The sequence below is a fragment of the Thermobia domestica genome, chromosome 15 (genome assembly GCF_964235325.1).
Source record: "Thermobia domestica chromosome 15, izTheDome1.hap1.1, whole genome shotgun sequence".
Taxonomy (NCBI): domain Eukaryota; kingdom Metazoa; phylum Arthropoda; class Insecta; order Zygentoma; family Lepismatidae; genus Thermobia; species Thermobia domestica.
This window is the reverse complement of record NC_137468.1, coordinates 42,873,201-42,889,445: the sequence shown is the minus strand read 5'-3', so window position 1 is coordinate 42,889,445 and position 16,245 is coordinate 42,873,201. Positions and strand designations below refer to the sequence as shown.

At 37.1% G+C, this 16,245-nt stretch overlaps 2 protein-coding genes across 4 annotated transcripts in view; one reads left to right on the top strand and one right to left on the bottom strand.

Annotated features, from left to right (window-relative positions):
• The window catches only part of LOC145671008 (sugar transporter SWEET1-like), a 109,125-nt gene that overhangs the window by 89,146 nt on the left and 3,734 nt on the right, over positions 1–16,245 (bottom strand). The gene's annotated exons all lie outside the window — the stretch shown is intronic.
• Positions 15,280–16,245, top strand: part of LOC145671006 (uncharacterized) — a 152,719-nt gene continuing 151,753 nt past the window's right edge. For both annotated transcript variants that reach the window (XR_014128426.1, XM_081739645.1), the window contains exon 1: positions 15,280–15,432. The gene's annotated coding sequence lies outside the window, so the exon portion shown is untranslated. The remainder of the gene's footprint in view (positions 15,433–16,245) is intronic.

Sequence of the window (16,245 nt, the reverse complement as noted above, 5' to 3'; positions counted from 1 at the left end):
AAACTTACAAATTATTGTAAAACAACGATAATCCTGTATTGCGCAAGGAAGGAATGTTCTGGCATTTCAAGTGAAAGTAATTATCAAGAGATGTCTGCTACTTACGAAGGGGAGTTTTGGCACGAATTGAAAAAAATGAAATCTTTGAGTTTTACGTCCCACGATTATGGAGGGAGGCTACAGAAGACGGTGATGATGAGTGATGAAGGAAATGGTAGAATGAAGAAAGTGGGAGGAAACGGGAGAACCCCGAGAAAACCCACGCACACGGTGTTTGTCCACTACAAAGTTCACTTGGCTGGCACGAATGAACAAAATTTTTACGAAGAAATACGTATTTTGCACGGGCCGTTATAAGACTTTACCTTACCAAATATCGGGAATCTATAAAATTCAAACCCTCATAACTAAAATATTTGTATATGCAAGGTCGAGGAGTATCCTGATCCCTCCAATGAATTACGCGAATCGATAATTTCCCCGAAATAAACTTCTAATTCTTCCCCAAACTTTTTTTTTTTTTAGTAATATTATAATCCAGTGAAGTCTATCATTCAATGTTGCCCATTTAAATACTCTTTCTGACTTTAGTGAAATAGAAGTAACAAATTACCTATTTTATCATGATTCATCGTTAAGTTTTACGACAATATGATGGCGTCGAAATGGACTGCCAATATATTTATTCTAACCTCATTCCGATTCCCTCTCCTCCTGTGAGTGTTTCTCTACTATTTCTCAGACTGTAAATATACGCTCCTACATAATGCATAGACCAGTGGGAAATAACTACACTATATATGTTTATATTTATTAATATTTAGTGTTCATATTGAGCATCAAAACTATATAAGACGTGGACCTAGATTTGAAGGTGGAATCCGAAGCACTGTAATATGTTCATATTTTAATATGTTCTCATCAGGAATCGCATCTGGGGCTAGTGCACAAAAGGAAGAGATAAGTATCATTACAGAGTTTTTCATGTTTGATCTAGCATTGTGAAATACTAAATAGCTGCTTGAGAGAAACAATTTCCGGTCTAAGAAGCCAGAAATAACGAAGATAGAACTCGATAAGCTGACAATACATGACCCAACTAAAAGTCATTTGATTCCATAGCCCATTTAATTCTGTAACGTCAGGGAGGCTTATATATTATTTCAAATTTCTTTTACATAGAAAATGTTTCGTCATCCATGTCTGTTTGTCTAGGTTTCCGCATGAAGATTTTCTAGCCTTAGTACTCTAATGTAGCTAGGTGCAGCTACTAAAACAGTAGAGGAGTGGATTCCCCTAATTCCAATGCTCCTTGGTCAAAATAAACAACCTATATACACTATATATATAGACTACTTAGTGGGAAAAATTAAAGACGCTACCTAATATATTGTAGGTCTTTCTCTGAATTGCAGGAGTACCTTTATGAAGTTATTAAATGCGGATACAAGGCCATGGTATCACCCTTAAGGAATGCTACTCCGAATAGGCAGTATAGTCTTTTCTAGTTCCCGCGATTTTGTAACAGTTGAAAAATGAGAGAGAGAGAGTATGGATGTTTGTTCGGAGCGTCAAATTTTCTAAAGATTTAAAAAAAAATAGTGGGGTGTTGGGTTCGTGTTCCGGCTGCCACAATTTATATTATGTGCACCACCGTTGGTCTCCGTTCTTCAAACTAAAATGATGTATGACCCGATACGCCACTGTTTCCGATCTGAATATGATATTTAAAAAATAGGTTTGGAATAGAAGAATCATACTTCGAAGGGTACCTGACCTATTTGGGTTTCGAACCCACGAACCTCTTAATATAAGCGACAATGCTTTTAAAAATGAAGAATGATTTCACGGTAATGGAAATACTATCTCTCCGCGGTATTCCAGGGCTTTAGGGAAATAAGATCCCCCTAAACTGTGAGAGCAAGCGAAAATTCATCTTATTCCTGTAGCGTATCCGTATGTTCACATGCTGTAATGCTGAAAAAGAAGTTTGCTCGAATTTCTGGTTTGTACGGACGAACTAAACTGATTTTCACTTTCCATAAAGATTGGATAATAATAATAATAATAATAATAATAATAATAATAATAATAATAATAATAATAATAATAATAATAATAAGCATGCACACATAGAGGACAATTAATACTTAGATATTCATATTCAATGCAAAGACGTCTTTTAAAATAATTCTTAGACAAATGCGTCTATTTTTCCATGGTTTTCCTTATGTTGAAACAGTAGTACCGGTATATGTATATAGCCGTAGGTTGTAGTCATTAGTGTAATCTATGCGCATAGACTTCTGATTTCTCTATTGTTTAGAGGATCAGAATGATACGTTGAACGCGGCTTTGCTTAACCTACTTCCTGTTTACTAGGCGATACATATTCTTCGGGGCAGAATATAATATCTGTTACGTCTTATCAACGGATTCCGTACCTCTAACACAAAAATGACTGTTTGTGAGATTACTTGTGTTTTCTAATCACTAATTAGCTTTTAAGCTCTATGCGTTAAATGCTTTTATTGGGACATTACTACAGATTATTCAGTAAGCTCTTATTAGCATATCGATTTGAAGTAAATTCATTAGGTTACCAATTCCTATGTTGATGACCTTATAAACATAACTGTTTTATACAATTTAAACAACACACTGAATACACTTCTAGAAAATATATCAAAATCTGTTTTTAATTATTTTACATCCAAAAAGTGCCTGTCAATAGCGTAGATGATGCACTTTCACTCAATGCAAATTTAAACATTCTAATGTTAATACTTAGATTGCCTTCTTTTTATATATATATATATATATATATATATATATATATATATATATATATATATATATATATATATATATATATATATATATATATAAAATCAATTCGAGGTACTAAAAGTCTACATGTTATTTAATTTATACACAATTTTGAATCATCACTGACAAAAAGAAAAAATACAGGAATTAATATGTCTTTAATGAGAAAACGATGCGATCACTAATATCACATAATAAGTAAATAAAATTGCTAAAGTGTCTCTATAGTTCAATGTAAGCCGACTTTAAGGTAATTGCTCTTTGACATCTAAAGTTCGAAATAAAGTACCTATTTTCAATGTGATGAAATTAAGTTTTTGAAACATCAGTTAATTGCGGCTTTTATATTTCGGTATAGCGAACGTGTTGCATCTGTCCTCAATGCCGAAAATCGACCTTTCAACACCAAGAAATAATTTAGGTGGGTCCTGCCTTTCTTTGCCGCTACTGCGGTGACCACACACACACACATAGGACCTCGTGTCTCCTTGTTTCGTGGCTGGGCGACGAATGTCCTGGATCCTGGGTTCCCCTCATGGGACTTTTCCTGTGCCTTCGTCCTAATTTGCAAGGGACGACGCGCTCTGGTCTTTCCTTATCCATTGAAACAGGGCTTCCGTCGATCCATCTCTTCAACAACGCACTTTTCTGCACTAACACTTTCAATTATCACACTGCACCAACATCACTCTTTTTATCGTGAGTGTAGTGTTACACGAACTATTTTTATAATGGGTTTTTAAGAAGTGTTTATTGTAATGCAACCTAATCGTGCATTCTTAAGGCTAGTCTAAGTGCTTTCTGGAGATGTGCAAGCAATTTTGAAGTTTGTTTTCCTGACTACTTATTAATTTTAGTTGTTGTCTGGAATGTTTGTGCGTGAAAATGTATCACCCACACAAAAATGTATGTAAATACTTTAATGTTTTTCGAAGTTTAAAGTTTTAGTTCCGGAAAATTTGCGTATGAATGTCTATACTTTAGTGCAGCCGTAGACGGTACACTGGGCTGCTTTCTAAATTAGGTAGTCATAGTGTGTTACTTAACGCGTTGTATATTTTAGTGTGTAGTGTGTTTGATTTGGTGAATGATTGAATGCTTGCGACGCACTTCTGATGCCTTGGAACTACTGACTTGGAATTTTGAATTCTTCTCTCGCCGGTCTTTTAGGACACGCCTGTAACTGCGTTTTTGATTTCTTCTTTTTTTTCTCATTCGTCAAATTATTTTGCGTCCTTAATTCAATTTTTTATTCGTGTCCGCCCATTTACAGTGCTCGAGCGTCGTTTTTCCAAAGTACGTGATTTCTTTAAGTTTCACAAGTTGTACCTAAAATTTTTATGGAAGTTTATGTGGAGTCTTCTCGTCTGATTAGTGCCTTTAGACCAACTTACAAACCTGTGCAAAAATTTTACCTAACTTTTACGTGGAGACATCTTGATGGATTTGTGAGTCTAACAAATTCACAGGGATTATTTTGCACTTCGATTCTATTCAATTTGAGTAGACTTGTCTATTTTTCTCCTTTTCCACAGAAGGATGTAAAAAGCTCTTCTGTTTCTTTGCTCGGGTTCATGAACGGCCTTCTGTATATGTATGTGGTCGCGCTGCTAACAGGTTCAGCAGAGCATTGTTCAAGGGACAAAAGAGGGTAGTTTGAATTCCTTGCCGCAACTACAGGTATGCAAAATAAAAAGAGCATCTTATATGTGGATAGGGAAAGAAAATAAAGAATACTGTTTCAGTTCCCTTAACTTTTTTTAAACTTTTGCAAAATTTGGCGGCCCGAACAGAAACTACACTAAACTAAACGGGTTACATGCGTAGGATCGACACTGCGTAGCATCGACACTGCGTACGGTCGAAACTGCGTAGCGTCGAAACTGCGTACGATCGAAACTAAAACCGGCGTAGGATAGAAAACAGATAAGGTCATATGATCGAACAATGAAAAAACAATTATTTTATAATCACAGAATATTAAGTAATAGTATTTTTTTGAAGTTATATAGGGAAAAACCGAAGTAGGATCAAAACTGTATACGACCGAAACTGCGTAGCGTCGAAACTGCGTAGGATCGAAACTGCGTAGCGTCGAAACTGCGTACGATCGAAACTGCGTACGATCGAAACTGCATAGAAACGAAACTGACAAATAAAATAGTGACAAATATAATTAAATAATCATACAGGTGTGTACCCAGGAAGTTTTTCTTGGGGGACTATGACTTATTCAGGAGGACAAAAAAGCTAAGTCTTGTCTCAGCAGGGAGAAAGGAGAAGCCTCCCCCCAAAGCCACTACTTCTGATCAAGTTGGCAAATGCCTTGTTCAGAAGATTGTCGTTAAGTTCAAATGACTTAGCTTAACATTTTCTTAGTTATCTAGTTGCTGTGAATTGTCACTTCTTTTGTAGACTTTGTAGGTGGCACAATCGAAGGTTCATGTAATTAGTTCAAGTTTTTGCTAGTTTGGGCTTCGTCCCAAATTTACTAACTTCCAGGGTTGTTTTGTTTAAAACAAAATATTTAAAACAAATGATTAAAACTTTTTTAAATTGTAATTGTTTGTGAAAAAATTGAGAAATTTATCCTTTCCCCCCTATTATTTCAGTGTCCTTGGCTATATTCAAACCAACGTACAACTGTCTGGAATCATTCTTGGCCTACAAAACGCACCATAGAGGAGCACGATTGGATAATTAGGGAAGCCGGTGAACCACCATGTATGCTGATTTTTGCTTCTGACGCGTAAGAAGTGCCAAAATTTCATGTGTATTATGAGAGAGTTTTTTCTTTCTCCCTTTGTATGGCAGCCAGCGACTTCAGGTTTTACTGTACCTTGTCAACATACCAGAAAATTCTTTTTAGGTGACTTGAACCCATGTGGCTTCGGTGTTGCCAGCTAGAAAAAATCATGAAATTCGGCTAGGGAATTTTTTTTAAAAAAATTTTACTCCTACATTTTTTCAATAATCCCTCCCGTTAGCAACACTGCAATCTAACTTACACCAAAAAATAGCCATGTCCCTCTTCTAAAATACAAGACGTAAACGATATCAATCGGGCTAACAGTGTTTGGGCAATAAATCATTAACTGAAAGTCTACGAAAACCCCAAAATCGATTTTGTCCCGAAAGGGTTAATGAGATATGCGCGCCAAAGATTTCGGGCTCTAATTTAACGTGAGTCTTCCCCCCCCCCTTCAAGTTTCTGGGCTGGTCCAGAGAATGAATGGCCTATATAGTACTGTCTACGGGCTGGATGGGCTACCAAATTTCAGCTTTCGTTCTCCCATAGTTAATGTGATATAGGCGCCGAAAATTTGGGGGCTAACTTCACCAGAGCCTCCCAACTTTCTGGGCTAGTCGAGATAAAGATCGACGGGCCAACAAATTTCATCTTTTGGGCTAATATAGTTAATAAGGTGTGAAAACCAAAGTTTTGGGGCGTTAACTTAACGTGAGCCCTTAACTTTTTGGGCAAGTTGAGATAATGGGTGTACCAGGTACTAAACTTCATGGGCCTTCCAACCCATTATTATTTAGCATTTGGGGCACTCAAGGAACACAGATACAGGGTCTCCAAATGTGAAAATGAAAATGCAATCTTAAGTTTTATGTCCGACTGTCATCCTGGGTAGACTAAAGGAGACGCAGATGATGAGAATAAATGGAATGGTGAAATGAATTTATTTGAGAGGGAAGCAAAGTATAATACATTTCAGTCATTACACATGCAAATAGATGTTTTATGGTAATTGTTTTTTGCTGAAATATAACTTCGGTATCTTTTATACGTGTTTAGGAGCTGAGATTATTATCTAATAATTATAAGGAAGATACATTTTTTTTTTTTTTTTAAAGGAAGATACAAGTTTTTCACCTTCGTACAACAATTCATGTTTAATAGGTGTATAGAAGGGGCTCATGCCCAAAACATTGGGACTCCATTTCTGGGACCCCATGGTGGGGACCCGGTTCCTGACCACCACTGTGCTGAGGGGAATCGGATCTTTCCAACGTCACCATCTGTATGCAACAACTTCATGCTTAAACGAGAAATAGAGTGGACTCGAGCCCAACATTTCGGAACCACATTTTCTGGAGCTTCGAGGCCAGGGCCCAATTTCTGACATTACCGCTTTCGTTAATCGACCCCGACCTTTCAAACGCTAACACTATAGTACAACACCATGTTAAATAGGCAAATAAAAGAGACCTGAACCCAAACTTTTGGGATCTCATTTCTGGAGTCTCAGGTCCCGGAGCTTTCCAACTCCACAATATGTATCCAATAACTCCATGCTTAAAAGAAAAATATAATGAAGCCAAGCTCAAAATTTCCGGACACCATTTTTGGACCTTTGAGACAAGGGCCCAATTTCTGACGTTAACACTGTGCTCAGACGACCCGAACATTTCCAACTTCACCACCCACATACAATTCCATGTTTAATAGGTGTATAGAAAGAACCCGCGCCCAAAACTTCGGGACCCCATTTTTCTGGAGCCTCATGGCTGGGACCCGGTTTCTGATATCACCACTGTGCTCGGGAGACCCGGACTTTTCCAATGCCACCATCTGCATCCACTAACTCCATGTCTAACACGGCTTCCCCATTGTAGGAGGATTTTGATGAATTTTCTCCAGGTTCTTTACAACTATTTAAACGTTTCAAACTATTCATAAGAAATGAAATTTCAATACATTAGAAACTATGTTCTCTTAAAATGTTCAAAATGGATGACAGCATTGATTTCCAGTAATAATTGTAAACTTTCGTAATTTTATTCTCTATTTGAATAGTAGTTTAATTTCGAATCTTTTACGGTTAAAAATATTTTTGTGAAATGTAACGGAATACATTGAAATGCTCCTACTCCCACGGGTACGTGTTCCAATTATAAATCGATTTGAGGTTCAGTGTACAAATGAGAAACTCCCAAATCGAAGTAGCCTACAATATTGTAACGTTGTTGACATACATATGAATAACTGGTGATTAGGTCGTCAAGCTGTACATAAAATCATATAAATTTTCATTCATATTACGCAGACAAGTACACACAGAACAGCATATGAATCTTTATCTGACTTTTGTTTCTCTAACTTTCTGACAGCCTTTACGAAATAATAGAGATACAAGGGCTCGGAAAAAAACCGGCTTTTTTGGAAAAAACTCGGTTTTTTCTGCTTCGCTTTTTTGCTTGGGAAATTTTGGGCTTTTTTGAAAATTCTGCTTTAAATTGATAAACCAGATTTTGTTTCGCTTCTCTACAACACAAAAAGTCATTTAATTAGTGGTTGATGCCGATAATAATATAAAACCTCGAAAATAAACCATGAATTTCGAAAAGATATTTCAAACAGTTTTACTTCTCAACATATTTACATTATGAATTCCAAAGGATTAACCAATGTATATAATAAGATTTTTTTAACCTCCTACATACAAAAGTAAGCAGGGTTGGCAAGAGCCATGGTTGTTTTTGAAAATGCCAAAAACCCGTTTTTTGGGGGGAGTTTAAACTAGGCTTTTTTTGGTTTAAACCAGGTTTTTTTGGGTTTAGATATTTTGCTTTATGTATTTATATTACATATTGACAGAAATAAGTTTGTTTCGCCTTGGTGTTATTATGCAACAACGGGGTTATGCTGGAAGGGGTCACATAAGCTTAAAGAAATCCGGTCAGTAAATTTCTTAAATTGAGAAACTCCCGCCCTAGCCATCGGGAAAATCCCGTCATTACTCTAAATGTAAAACAATAACGGAAAAAATCCTGTTATTGTTTTGCATGTAAAATTTAAAGGTCAACGTATCATAATCAGTACGCTAAAACTGAGGTATTAAATTATAAATTTAGTGAGTACATATCATTGAAAGTACAATCCAAGCTAATGTTGGAAGCTACGTAGGCAATCGATAAATTTTGTCAATTTATATCAGTATATTTAAGCAACCTTGGCTTCTTTATAAAACAACAGGCATTCAGGCATGCAGAAATATACAATTTAGTTTCGTTTCGTATGTTCAGGCTTAACATCCTTACGTAATACCGAGGTTATCAATGAGAAGACTTTCGCTTAAAGTGACATCCGAACCGCTACTTTGTTTACGCATGAAAGAAGGGTTGTGGTTCGACCGAGAATCGAACATGGGACACCTTGATTAAAAGGTGAAAAGGAAATAAAACTAATGCAGATGGTTTGATGTATGGAAACGTCACCATGAAGTTCACACGATTCGCATTTTTCGTACCTTTTATTTTTTTTTCGGTTTAAACCAGTTGTTTATTTTAAAAAAAGAAGAAAAACAGCTGGTGTAAACCAGCCAACCCTAAAAGTAAATACTTCTTTTTAAAAAATACTCAAATAAGTAGCAAAATTCTATGTAGTATTTTTACTTCAAAATATTCCATACCCTCTTTTTGGAACAAAATAAAATTAAAATAAAACATAAGAAAAATACTTAGATTTATATGATACACTTAAAGGCTGCACACCTAGAGCTTTTGGTTTTGTATATTCTTGAAATTCTACAGTTTTATATAAGCACCATCACGGTTTATTCAGTCCTCAAGTTTTCTGTATTTTTAACAAGAGGGATTGAACATGAAGGGTGTGAGATAAGAACATGGTAACCCATAATTTTACTATTTTAAGAAATTAGAAATTTTCTGCTGCACAATCCATTTTGAAAGTCGGAAAGCTGATTTTTCACATAAGTCTATACATGAGGGATTAAACGAAGCGGTATGCGTTGCTGCCTATCTGATGCTGCGTAACTCAGCAATTGAAAATTTGTTAGTTACCATGTTCTTGGCTCACACCCTTCATATCATTATGGAACTCTCCCCACCCCACCAACACACACAAAAAAAGGACTACGAAATATATTTAAGTTAAAATAAATACAACTGCACAACAAACATGATTGACTGGAGCTTTTGCGCTTCTATCGAGAAGTCCGGAATTCAACTCAGCATTCGACCATTCTGACAAAACTTTTCTTCATTCCATCTATGAAGTAGAAATAGTGCGTGTACTGTGAGTTGGCTGACTTCATTTCTTATTGTTTTTAAATCGTTATTACTACTAATTACCAGCAGTGACGGTTTTGCGAGGGTTAGGGGGGGCGGTCTTTCGGACTGAAGCCTGTTCATCAAAATTACGGAATGTCTAAAACGAACGAAATATCTATTAGTTATGCCTTTACTCATAAACTTTAAGCTTCCGTCAAATAAAAATTACGAATGTTTAGAAAAACTAAACATTAGTAGTAAGAAAACCCCTCCCAAAATACTTTTTTAAATTCGCCACTGATTCTCAGTATAAAATGATCTTCAAGGTTGTATCCGGAAGATTATCGCTAAATATATAAACGAAACGAAATACAGTATTAGTTATACCTGTACTCATAAACTTCAAGCTCCTCCCAAATAAAATTAGGAGATTTTAGAAAATGAAACAATCAGAGAAACCCGTCCCAAAGTACGCTTCTAAATCCGCTACTGATTATTTGTATAAATTAGTATTAAAGATTGTATCCAGAAAATTATTGCTAAATCGTTGCACAGCTACAGTATAACAAAAATGTGGAAGTACGGTTAGACGGATATATTGAAAAACGTACGCTTTGACGGATATATAGAAAAACGTAAGTTTAACTTCTGCGCTAGAAGCTAGAGTACTAAGCTCTTAGAAATGAAACAGACGACAAACTGAAATGATATCAAGAAAAAATATCGATAACTCAAAAGTTAAAATAAAGTTAAATAGCCTCTAAAATTGCCCTCAAATACTACATTCTTCATGATAGCTTTAATTCGTAAAACATGTGCTCCATCCATCTTAATGGTGAATTTTAGAGCGAAATATGGCATTTAGGTCATGGAATTCTTATCTAAGTACAGAATATACTATAAGAAAGCTATTTAGATAGAAAAATCATGAAAATGAAAAAAGCCAAAATTTCCAAAATTCTCGTTTTTTCCCAAAAAAGCCGGCTTTTTATGTGAAAAAAACCATCGATTCAAAAAAGCCGGCTTTTTTGCATCTCTACGAAATAATATCTTTACAATCGAAATATTCGTTAAACATTATTATTATTCTTATCCTTCAATATTCATCATACATCATATTCTTCATTACTTTAAATTCTTCATATTACATAACTATTTTACATTATATTCCGTCGAAGCTGTTTCAAAGTTAGTATTACACTTCTGACATAGTCATCACTACAAATCATAATTGATTCTCAATCCATACACCTGTAACTTGTCCATCCTACCTGCAGTGTGGATCCTACGCAGTTTCGATCCTACGCAGTTTCGACCGTACGCAGTTTCGATCCTACGCAGTTTAGGTCGTGTGGAGTCCATGAATATAACCCTAATTTATAGCTGCACAGGTTAAACAAATTAAAGAGAGAGAAAAAAAATATATTTTTTGAGCGCATGATTAAAACTTAAATTATTTCAGGGCAACTGCGTAGGACCAAAACTGCGTAGGATCGAAACTGCGTAGGATCGAAACTGCGTAGAATCAACACTGCGTAGGATAGACACTGCGTACGATCGAAACAGGTTTTGAGCTGAATTTTTCGATCGTACGCAGTGTCGATCCTACGCCGCATTCCCAACTAAACTCTCTCTCTCACTTTTACACTTTTACAATTTCATTTGTGGAGTATAACGTGGTCGGATCGCCCGCTTTACATATTTCATATATGTTTCATATGGTTTCGAACGAGATCTAGGGAGGCCATGAGCAATGTAAATTTGTTATCATAGTCCTGAAACTACTGATATGACGCCGGCAGTGTGACATACAGCACGTTCTACTGACAAGTGAGAAAAAAACTATACCCCGCTAGAAATACCAAATCCATGAAATGAAATGAAATCTTTGAGTTTAACGTCCCACGGTTATGCCCGTTAGTCTAAGGGAGACGATGATTGAAGCAAGCAAATGATGAAAAAAATTGTGGGATGAGAAAGTGGGAGGACGCAGGAGTACCCCGAGAAAACCCACGGACACGTTGTTGTCCACCACGAACTTACATGGCCGGGGATCGAACCAGGGACCCCATGCACCAGAGATGTTAGTGAAGTAATGTGCATATTCATAAACACAGTGCAAATAGTCCCTAGAGTTCATGTTTTCATCAATAGTTATCAGAGAACTGATCCATCCTGACAAAAATCTTCACATCAATCACTTCCGTTTCCACCATACATGATTGATCGACATCTCCAGTCTTCTTCCTTTTTTCATTTGTTTCTATTTACTTACCTGAGACGAGTATATCTAAGTGAACAAAGAGCTTCAGACACTTCTACATCCATGATATTTGTAATTGTAATAACAACAATATGACTTATTACTTGGCTTTCGAGACACAGTTGAATTTTACACTTTATTTTATTTACGTATCCTACTTTACCTTGATTTGTGACTTTCAAATTTCCCCCTATCTTACACTTAAAAGTTAATCGAACAAGGAAATAATTATATATGACAGTTACATTGAAATTCATCGTAATTTGGCTCATGACAAACACTTTACCATTTTATATCGTAAAGGTCAGATTCATAGGTATTGTTACAGAGCGTTGCTTGACCGATTGACCAACTAGTGATAATTTCACATCCTTGTTTTATTACAAGTGTAATCTCGTTAGTAAAATGAAATGAAATGAACGGCCGGTTTGGGGTTTACGTCCCACGTTATGCTGTTTAGGCTAAAAGGAGACGGTGATGATGAGTAATGAATGAAATGGTGGAATGAAGAAAGTTGGAGGAAACGGGAGAACCCTCGAGGAAACCCACGCACACGGTGATTGTCCACCATAAAGTTCACTTGGCGGGGGCTGGGATCGAACCTGGGACCCCAAACACCAGAGGTGAACGCTCTACCACTGAACAACCGCGGCCCCAATCTCGTTAGTAGAGAGGAGGGCGTGGATCATGTGTCAAAGTTAATGACGATGAGTTTTAGTGTGTGGTGGGTCAAGTTTTCATTGACCCACGCCATTCCTGTTTTGCAAGTATCTTTGAGATTAGATAGCCCAGCTAGATCCAATTCGAGTCTGAGCTAGTGTCCCCATTGAGAATAATAAGCGTCAGCCCCATTGAGCCTAACGATCCTGGGGCCGTGTTAGGCACAATTTCAAAATCGCCAACACTGGCTAGTCCATTTCTTGTCCGACTCCTACTGAGTGAACGGGATTCCGAATTAAGCTATTGGTGCATGCGTCATACAGCTTCATCTCAAGGTCTAAAAGGGACTTCAAACAGAACCAGCTCAAGAACTGGATGAATGCACTACCGGTTCTAGAATGTTGTTCGGATGAGCGGCTAGCTTCCTGGATGATTAATATGGGCTTAAAATACAATTTTTCATCGAACCAGAATAAATCAATATTTTATATATAGACCTATAAAAATGTAGGCTTGGGTGACGGGCGATCAATTCCACTGTTCTCTCCATCGATCGAATATAATCAATAATAATAATAATAATAATAATAATAATAATAATAATAATAATAATTGGTCTAGGAATTAATTCGTGCGGTTGGTACGCAGACATTGAAGCTGTAGTACAAACACAAAATACATAAATACCTTAAGAAAAATATTGTCCATCGCTAGCCACCACTTTCGCCCATCTGTCAGGCAATGTACGGATTCCGTGGCGAAAGAAGTCCTCATCCTTGGAAGCGATCCAGTCAGAGACCCATGTTTCGATATCTTCTGAAGAAGTAAACCACTGTCCAATCAAATCGTTGTTCATGCAATCGAACAAGTAGTAGTCCGAAGGAGCAACGTCTGGTGAATACGGCGGGTGGGGTAAAACTTCCCATCCGACATTTTCTAAATAGGTTTTGACCGGTTTTGCGACATGTGGGCGAGCGTTATCATGTTGAACAATAAGTTTATCACCTCTGTTCTCCCATTCTGGTCGTGTTCTGGCCAGAGCTTGCTTCAAACGCATTAATTGTCGTTGATAACGTTCTCCATTCATAGTTTCACCCGGTTGCAGCAGCTCATAGTACACCACACCTTTCATATCCCACCATATGCACAGCATAACCTTTGCACAGTGAATATCTCGTTTTGCTTGTGATGGACCTGGTTCACCTGGTTTCACCCAGGCCTTTTTTCGTTTAGGGTTCTCGTAATGGATCCACTTCTCATCACCCGTAATAATTCGATGCAGAAACCCCTTTCTGCTCTGTCGTTGAAGCAGCAATTCGCAAATGGTTTTTCGTCTTTCAACGTCTCTGTCTTTCAATTCATGTGGAACCCAATGTGACATCTTTTGAATCATTCCCATGGCTTTCAAGCGTTTGGAGACTGTTGTTTGGTCAACGCCTAATGCTGCTGCAAGTTGTTCCTGCGTTTGACACGAATTCTGCTCGAGCAATGCTGTCAATTCTTCGTCTTGAAATTTGTTTGGCTGTCCAGCTCGCTCTTGGTGTGCCAAGCCGAAATCACCACTTCTAAACCGTGCAAACCACTTCTGACACGTTCGCTCAGCTAGAGCATGGTCACCATACACTTCCACCAAAATACGACGACTTTCAGTCGCACTTTTCTGCATGTTAAAGTAATGCAGCAGGACACCCCGCAAAAACACTTTATCAGGCACAAATTGCGCCATGTTCACGTAACTACAAACTGGTGTTGTTGACGCTTTAATCCACTGCCCTATACTACGAACGATACGCGATGACAGGGGTTTGCAACACATGTGTGAATACACGGAACTGTGGGACGCTCCGTTCGTTGCGCCATCTCTTGTCCACCCGCACGAATTAATTCCTAGACCAAATAATAATAATCGCAACTATGAAGAGTTCCTAGAACTCAGACGAATATAACCTTCAGTGTATCTGTGCAGTAACCGGGCGGCGGGAGTAGGCTATTGTTGGCAGTGATGTGGAGTAGATGTTGACGAAAACTGCTTAAATTTAAGCACATACCGAGACAAAGAAAATAAAGAAAACTGTTTTGATTATGACGCATGTGTACTTAAAAATGAGTTTTTTGAACAGTTAGAAATATGTTTGCATATGTTAAATAATTTAGACTAATTATTGAAAATGAATTGTAACCGATACCACTATAAATAGTGTGTGAATAAATAAATAAAAAAAAGGATAACAGCTACAAGTAGTTCGGAACTACCTAGTAGACCCGTGTCTCATATAGATTAGGTGATGGAAGGAACAAACTCCTAATAAATAATCAGGGCTTCCTGTAGGTGAGGGAAGCGGAACAGTCGCCTCAAGCCTCGTGCCTTAAGAGGAAATAAGTTCCCTTGAAAAAGTAACAAGTTTACTGTTGCTAATTCATTTTTGAGATTTAAAATATTTAGAGATAACAAACCATCTTTTTGAAAGTCATTTTCATGATTGTACGCTATTAGTGTCGTGAAGTCCATCCGTAACGTCAACAACGGTTACATAAAAGATAACTCTGTAGTGGATATCCGACCTAACGTTTAACACAGAGAAGCCTTGTTTTAAAATCGACCAGCAGAAGATATGTATTTCTAGATTAAACACAAGGACATTGAAGAATTTCCTCAAGTGAGTCTGTTCATAACTATTAGCAGAAACTGTATGTTATTGTATTATTATTATTATTATTATTATTACTTATTATTTTAATATTTGACGAGATATCGTTATAATTGAAAAAACAAATGAAATGAAATCTTCGTATTTTACGCCCCACGCTTATGTTGCGTGGGCTAAAGGAGACGGTGGTAAGAAATGAATGAAATAGTGGCATGCAGAAAGTGGGAGAACTCCGAGAAAACTCACGAACACGGTGTCTGTCCACCACAAAGCCCGCTTTGCGCGAGCTGGGATCGAACAAGGGACCGCACGCACCAGAGGCGAACGCTCAACCACTGAGCCACCGCGGCCCCTCGTTATAATTGAAATGAAGTCAAAATTGCCTCATAATAATTATTCATGCTGGACATGGAATACCAACCCACATCATCCCCGTAGATGGATTGGACGGCCTCGCAAATAATAATTTGGCATGTTTATTGCTACTAGAAGTCCCGCTTACATAATCTGACCCAACTCTCCAGAAAATTGCTTAAAGAAAAAAACTCCAGGTGTCCCGTTTTTTCGTCAAAATATCTCAATACGATTTGTGCAACATTTGAAACAATCCCGTTTTTATTAGCCACCGATACTCAACTACCAGAGAGAATAAGTTATTCTCTGTTTACTTACTTTTGGTGAATGCTGACCTACTATATAATAAATTATGATATTTCAGTAAAAGGAAATTCAGAAAAAACTGTTGACTATACTATACATTTTCACAAGGTGTCCCGTTTTATTATTATTATGAAAATATGAGAGCCCTAGGCATGATACAAA